The sequence below is a fragment of the Mandrillus leucophaeus genome, unplaced genomic scaffold, assembly GCF_000951045.1.
Source record: "Mandrillus leucophaeus isolate KB7577 unplaced genomic scaffold, Mleu.le_1.0 Scaffold113, whole genome shotgun sequence".
NCBI classification, from domain to species: domain Eukaryota; kingdom Metazoa; phylum Chordata; class Mammalia; order Primates; family Cercopithecidae; genus Mandrillus; species Mandrillus leucophaeus.
Window position 1 is genome coordinate 4,044,683 of NW_012099543.1, and position 7,999 is coordinate 4,052,681.

General features: G+C 38.8%; 1 protein-coding gene across 3 annotated transcripts in view; it reads left to right on the plus strand.

Annotated features, from left to right (window-relative positions):
- Positions 1-7,773: 7,773 nt before the first annotated feature.
- Positions 7,774-7,999, plus strand: part of BBX (bobby sox homolog (Drosophila)) — a 282,596-nt gene continuing 282,370 nt past the window's right edge. For all 3 annotated transcript variants that reach the window (XM_011995361.1, XM_011995374.1, XM_011995367.1), the window contains exon 1: positions 7,774-7,945. The gene's annotated coding sequence lies outside the window, so the exon portion shown is untranslated. The remainder of the gene's footprint in view (positions 7,946-7,999) is intronic.

Below are 7,999 nucleotides of genomic sequence, written 5' to 3' on the forward strand. Positions count from 1 at the left end.
TTACAAAAATAATGTAACATTTATATACCTTATAAAATGAACATCTGTGAATCCACCAATAACCATAGCATTACCAATACATTGTATCCCTCTAAATATTTCTGTCCTAACTCGACTTCTTGTCTCCTCCCTCACTGTACCTCCTCCCCACACAAGGTAAGCAAGCAAAGTGTCCTCTACTACCCTAGCCAAAGGGTAAGCACAAAACATGGTGAAGCCATTCTCCCACTCTCTTTAGTGGCATGATACATGCATGGAAAAGGGTTTGAGCAAATCCATCATAATGAAGATACTCTAACCTAAAATGATGTCAATACCTGGAGGTGACACTGTTTTGGGGCTTTCTGAGATCTCATTCTCTAGCTTCTTTATTTCTAGGAGCTATCCCATATCCTTCTATAATTTCTTTTTCTTTTTCATTTTAATTAACCAGCATTGTTAAATACCCCACTTACCAAAGAACTCTCTGATAACATTAGCAAATGCAAATTTCTTAAACCCTTTTTGATAAAGTTACATCAGGTATTTTAATAAATGAACTGCAAAAAATATGGATAGGATGAGAGTGAAATGACACAATAATGGTCACCTCTGGGGAGAAGCGGAAGAGGACTGCACCAGGGAAGGTGGTTTCAACTGAATGTGCAATGTTTTACCTCTTATAAATAAATCTGAGGCAGTATAATAACATGTTAAGTTGTAATAAAGCTCCTGGGTGGCCGCTACATTATATTATTCTCTATAAATTTCTTTAGGTTGAAATAACAAAAATTTAGGTGAAAATAGGTGACTCTATCATGGCTCAACAACTGTGGCCATGGGAGTGCTAGTTAATAAATCAATGTTAACCTATTGGGAGGCGGGTGCTTTTCGGTTCTGCCTTGGACAATGCTTTTAAAAACGACTTGGAAAAACGTAAAGAAGCCATGAAATTTGTGAATGAACCAAGATGCTGAGATCAATAGCAAATGTGTTGAATAAAATGATTATATACAAAAAGATGTTGGCAAAGTGGAATTATGGGCTGAATCTCATCGACTAAAAAAAAAAAAAAAAAGAAAATGAAAGGAAAACTGTAATGTTTAGTGTGTGCTTCTTACGTGGCAAGAACTGTTTTAAGTATTTTACATATATTATTTAATTCTTATAATAAACTTAAGAGGTATATTATCATTATCTCTTTTTTACATGAGGAACCGAAGCAAAGGTAAGTTACATAATTTGTCCAAGTTTACAAAGTTAGTAAGTGTAGGATCCAAATACTGACCCATCTTGGTATAACTCCAAAAACTCAGCTCTTAATCACTGTACAATACCAAGGTTAAAAAGGCTTATGTCTCAATATGTCCCAAATAAATGATACAATGCAGAATGTAGGAGACACGGCTTAACAGCCCACGTTTTAAAAACTTTTTTTGTTTTTGAGAATAAGCACAATATGGGCCAGCAGAGTGATTTGTAACAAAGTGACTGCCAAAAAAACATGCTCTATCTCAAGCTGCATTAATAGAAATATTGTATCAAGGAGCCACGGTCATGCTGTTCTGCACACTGCCTCAGCTCCCACCTGCTCTGTAGATCACACATCAAGGAGCACAACCACAAAGACAACAGGCAGGGTTTGAGAGACCAAGAATCAACAATGGTCCCTAGGAAGAAAGTTTTAAGGACCTGGGACTATTAGCTTGGAAAATGCACAACTCAAGTCAGGGGGCAGTCATGATAGCTGACTTCATATACATATATCAAGTGCCACATGGAAGAGGGATTAGATTGTTTTTTTGTGGTCTCAAGGGGGTAGAAAAAGAAACAATGTGAAACTTAAAAGGAGAGAAATGATGTTAAAATACCAGAAAGAACTTTGTAGTGGTCAAAACTGTCAGAAGATGAAATAGACTGTCTTGGCAAGAAGGGAGTTCCCAGGATCTGGATGTGTCATAGCAGAAGTTCCGTGCTGGGGATGTTGTTGAAGCTTCTAATGGGACGATGGCTAGAAGGACCTCTCTGCTAACGCTAAAGCATACTGATTTGATGATCAACTCCATTAGTGTAAAATCATTGTGCACTTAGAGACCTATTCTTATAGTACGATCCTTAAGTGTCTCCCTGGCCACTCCCCTCCTCCTTCCTCCGAAAAAAAAAAAGTAGACAGCTTCCAGAATGAGGAGTCTAGGACCTTTGTATTAACCCAACTCTGTTACTAGCTTTATAATATTAAAGGAATCATTTAACCTTTCCTTGCTTTAATTTTTTTCATTTTAAAAAGAAAGTCCCTCTATCTGTCTCACCTACCTCATCTGGATTTTAGTGAGTATGCTAGGCTGTCTCATGTAAAAGTGCTTTAGAAAATTAAAACAATATACAAGTCTAATTTCTAATGTCTACAATGTAAGTTCTGTTTACCATATATCTGGGACCCCCCAACCTTTTCTGACACTTCTCTTATCCTTGGATTCTTTCTGAGCTTCCTCAGAATTTATGGTATTTTTGTTTGTCTTTTTCATTTATTTTACAAATCTTTGTTGTTACTGTTACGTGTCAGGCAATTTATTAGTTACTGTTCTAGCCACTGTTGGAAAACAAAACCTTGAAGGAGACAACGTTTTCCTCAAGGTGTTTGCCATCAAATAAAGGTCTCTACCAAACACACATAACATCATGCAAGGCAAGATATTTGAATGCCTTAAGAATACTATACATCAAATGCTATAAAATGTCACAGGAGAGTGGGAATTCAAAGATGTTTGGCCCCAAGAATCACCCTAGGAAAGCAGGGTATTCTCCTCTTTCTTTCTTATCCCCAAGTCTTCCGGGACACAATAGAAGCTGGTTCTCTTCAAGATTATGAATTTCTGCATTGGTGCTAAGAAGTGGTCCAACTAACCAAGCTCTAATTTGTACTGCTTTTGCATTGGCCTGAGGAGAAAGGTATGATTTTCTCTATTTATTTTCCTATAGAAAGAGATAAAACACTTTTTCCTATAGAAAGAGAAAAAACACTGAAGCTCAGCAAGGTCAAGTACAAGTCATAAATTGTTATGTAAGGCAGACCCTCATCATTGTAACTATCTGGAGTTTCAGTGCACAAAACAAGGCCTGTTTCAAAGAGTGATTTATTACAAGTTTGCTTTTTTAGGTGCTTAATAATGCCCACCCAATAAGATGTTTGCTTTATCCTGGGATCAGGCTGACATCTCTTTTATGTGCAGAGGCGGTGGAGTTGGCAGAGTGTAGGTTAAAAGGAAATTGCAAACACTGGGCAAGTAAGTTGTAACAGGTTCCATTTGATATGATAGTTAAGTCCTAGAACACTTTCTATAAAGCATCTGTCATTGGTTTGTCTGGGTGGAAAGATAAATACAAACAATACTGATTGAACCTTTAGTATGTTCCAGGCTGATGCATTTTGTATATATTGTTTCAATTATGATTATTCACATTTGATAAACAAGGAAACTGAGTCAGAGTGATTACGGAATTTTTCCAGTTACCCAGCTAGAAAGTGGCAAAATCAGGGCCGGGCGCGGTGGCTCACGCCTGTAATCCCAGCACTTTGGAAGGCCGAGGCGGGTGGATCATGAGGTCAAGAGATGGAGACCATCCTGGTCAACATGGTGAAATCCCATCTCTACTAAAAATACAAAAATTAGCGGGGCATGGTGTCATGTGCCTGTAATCCCAGCTACTCAGGAGGCTGAGGCAGAAGAATCGCTTGAACCTGGGAGGCAGAGGTTGCAGTAAGTGGAGATCGCGCCACTGCACACTCCAGCCTGGTGACAGAGTGAGACTCCGTCTCAAAAAAAAAAAAAAAAAAAAAAAAGAAGCCACATATGAATAAAGAAATAAATTGTTATGTGTAGACATTCATTTAAACAATATATGCATTTGTTTATACACATTTAAACACACACTTAAATTTACTTTCCCAAAATTATTTTATGTCACAAAAAAATGGCCCATATAAAATTTAGAAAACAGACAAAACCATGAGAAGGAGAAGTAGGATAGTCATGTGAGTTTAGTCTATGATTGGTCATCAAACGTGAAAACAAGAAGGGAACAGGGTCGTCCCTTTTTAATGCCATTTTGCCCAAGTAACCAACCATCGTTTTTATTTTCATAACCCTACATTATAAAAATTAAGTAAACTCCATGAAAGCCATGATTTTTCCTGATATATTTTAAATTTCAAACATAACTAGCATTTAAAATTTCTTGATATTTATTCTCAAATTAGGTAATAAACATTTTTAAAATACTTCCAAAATGGTAAAATACTACATTGAACTTAGTTCTAAGCCTCCTTTCCCTACTTAGCAGTGAGGCCCTATGGATCACACAGGAGAAAGGAATTCTATTCTATCCCTTCTTCTAAGAGCAGGCAATTTTCCTCTCCTGGCATCCGACATGCACAAGAGCACATAGAACCCTCTCAATAAATATTCTGCCAAAGAATATTGAAAAATGGCTTATGCCAGAACATGATGTCCAATGGAAATACACTGCCAATATATAATATGTATTTTAAAAAGTGTCATTCTCTCAATCTGAAGGCCCTGTGAATCTACCAATTTTCTAGTAGCGGTAATGACTTATAGGAAGTCACTGCAAAACACTTTATGCTCTTCCGCATCAGTCTTGATCAGTTAGTACTTGCACTGTCAGAGGTGTCCAAACTGGAATGCAAAGTCCTGGGGCATGTGCTAGGACTCTATCATAGGAATCCACACTTCTATGGACTATGGAAGAAATTAAACTCTTATTTATTTTTTATCTCATGCTTTTAAATTTTGTTTTTGTAAATATATGATTTATAATAATAAATAATATATCTATGCAATGGTGCATTTTTTTTTCTTTTTTGATAGAGATAGTGTCTCTCTATCTTGATCAGGCTGGTCTCAAACTGTTGGTCTTGAACCCCTGTCCTCAAGCAGTCCTCTTGCCTTGGCCTTCCAAAGCGCTGGGATTACAGATGTGAGCCACGACGCCTGACCCACTGGTGAATTTTTAATGTGTACATGAATATACATATTGAGACTACATGCTCAAACATTTGACTGATAGGAGTGTGTGATCTAAAAGTTTGAACACTGTAACTCTAAATAATTCTGCTAAGGTAAGTGTAATTCAACAAAAATGTCTTGTGCCCATAAAAATATGAAGAATGTTTTCCTATGGTTGGAGGCTGGGGATAAGAGTGGGGAGTAGGCTAGTCTTTTCTATTTTTCACAAAATAGTTCTACTAGCAAATAATGCGCAATGCTTCTCTCTGCCATTAAATATAGCAACTCTGTTGACTTTTTTTCCTTTTCAAAAAGGAGCACAATGAAATACTAAGAAAGTTTTTTTGGTTTTCCCTCCAATTCCCTCTTGTCTCTGAAGTTCATGATTTGGAGGGAAGGGTTGTCAAATTACTCAAAACCTGGGTTGGGTATTAAAAGTCCTAAGTTTAAGTTCCTTCTTCACTGTCATTCTGTGCAATATGGAGCAGGCTATATAACTTGTCCCTGACTCATTTCTCCTATGGGTAAACTAGAGATAATAATACTTAGCACTGACCTCAGAGCAGTGTAGTGTGGATAAAGAACATTTTGTTCTTTGTGTCAACTAAATGAAACTGCCATTAATATAACTTTTTTTTTTTTTTTTTAGACAGAGTCTCGCCCTGTCCCCCAGGCAGGAGTGAAATGGTGCGGTCTCGACTCACTGCAACCTCCACCTCCTGGGTTCTAGCAATTCTCCTGCCTCAGCCTCCTGAGTAGCTGGGATTACAGGTGCCCACCACTACATTCGGCTAATTTTTGTATTTGTGTTAGAGACTGGGTTTCACCATGTTGGTTAGGCTGGTCTTGAACTCCTGACCTCAGGTCATCCACCCGCCTCCACCTCCCAATGTGCTGGGATTACAGGTGTGAGCCACCACATCCACCCCTAATATAAACTTTGATATTATCTGTTTAAAATGCTGTGATTGGCTGGGCGCCATGGCTCATGCCTATAATCCCAACACTTTGGGAGGCCGAGGCAGGTGGATCACCTGAGGTCAGGAGTTTGAGACCAGTCTGACCAACATGGTGAAACTCCATCTCTACAAAAATACAAAAATTAGCCGGGCATGATGGCAGATGCCTGTAATCCCAGCTTACTCGGGAGGCTGAGGCGGGAGAATCTCTTGAACCCGGGAGGTGGAGGTTGCAGTGAGCTGAGATCACGCCATTGCACTCCAGCCTGGGCTATAGGGTGAGACTTCATTTCAAAAATAAAATAATATAAAATGTTGTGATTTTTATATACTTTTCCTTTTAAAAATGATTTTTCTTAAAAAATAAACATCACATTTCTAAATACCACTTTGTTTTCTGAACTTTTTAAACTTTTCTGATTTTGTTTCTCTTTCTCCCTCTTACACAGGAGTGCTCGCATGCCCACACACACTCTTTTAACAACTTTATGGATGTGAGAGAAAAACCTTAAGACAGCATCAAGGAAATAAAAGGGGAATTGAAATAAGTTCTCTTAGTTAGGTTTTCTTTAAGTTTTAAAGCTACATACCTAGGCCATAAAATCGTATTTGTTTATGTAATCTCCAAAATGTTTGTATTTAAGAATAATTCACCGACTCTTAAAATGGAAGGAACCCTAAGAAAACATCTAGGCCTAAGATAATGCCTGACACATAGTAGATGCTGAATAAACATTTAATTGAGGGAATCTGGAAAAGTTTCTTATTTTAATCTTAAAAATCAAAACCAAGTCTGAGCACTAGAGAGTTTAAGTAACTTGCTCAAGATTGCTCAGCTGGTTAAAGAGTTTAATCTACAATTTATTCCTTCTAATTTCCAGCTTTGACTTCTTTCCACCAACCTGTTGACTTATTTATATTGAACTGTCTGATATAATCTGCCGAAGCTGCATCGTTGAAAAACAATAAGAAAGACCAGTCCTGAGGTTCATCATCTCCAAAAGTCATGCAACGTATGGTGTTCACATGAGATGTGAAATACGTAAAGAATCATATATTTTTATGTATAATATGCAAAATATAAATCTTGTATATACTGAATCAAAGGTCTGTTTTGAAGGCTAAGAGTCAACAGCCAATCTTCCAAGACTTATTTTACCTAATAGCACAGTTTGCACGTCCACACAGGTGATGGCAGTCTACTGACCAGCTAAAAGTTGTTTGGCTATTTCAGCAAAATGTTTATCTTTGTTTGTGTGTTGTTATATTGATTTTTTTGAATTTACCTACGAATGAGGCATTAACAACCTCAATGCATTAGAGTCCTAATAAACTTACCTTGCACTATTTTGGCCTATGTGATAGCTAACCCATTGACAGGAGAAATCCAAGGTGATAAAAGCCTTTCTTGGTCACTTGTTAGCCGGGTCAGGCTGTAAAATCGTAACACAATGCAGGCCTCTTCCATGGGGCACCAAAAGGCAGCGATGAAAAACCCCCCTCACTTCCATATCCAGTGGAGTTGTAGTTTATTACCATAACCCTCCCAAGTCAAAAGGACACCAGTTTCAAGCCCTGCAACTTGGTGCAGACAGGGGATTTCCCCTTTACCCCACTCTGCTGGGCCTCTCTACCTGTCCTCTCCTACTGTCTACAGGTCCCGAACATTAGAAAATAGAAAATGTGATGATCTTTGTGTGTCTCTGTAAAATGTGTGTATGTGTGCGTGTGTTTGGGTGTAACGGGCCTTTTGTTTGGCTGAGCGGCCTGTCCGTCACGGCGCGGGCCAATGGCAGGCTGCCTTATATAAAATGAGTGTTTTCAGTCTCTCCGGGTTGCATGTACTGTATGTGGAGCAGTGTACAGTGAAGCGGAGGCAGAGCGGCTCCGCGAGCTCTTCTCCACTTTCCCATAGAGAAACCCTGACTGGCCGCTGAGGGCTAGCTACACACACGCCCTCACGCTCGGCGAGCCCGCGAGGTAGGCGCCCCCCATCCCCAGCCCTCCCCGGGCGCACTCCCCTCACTTTCTGTT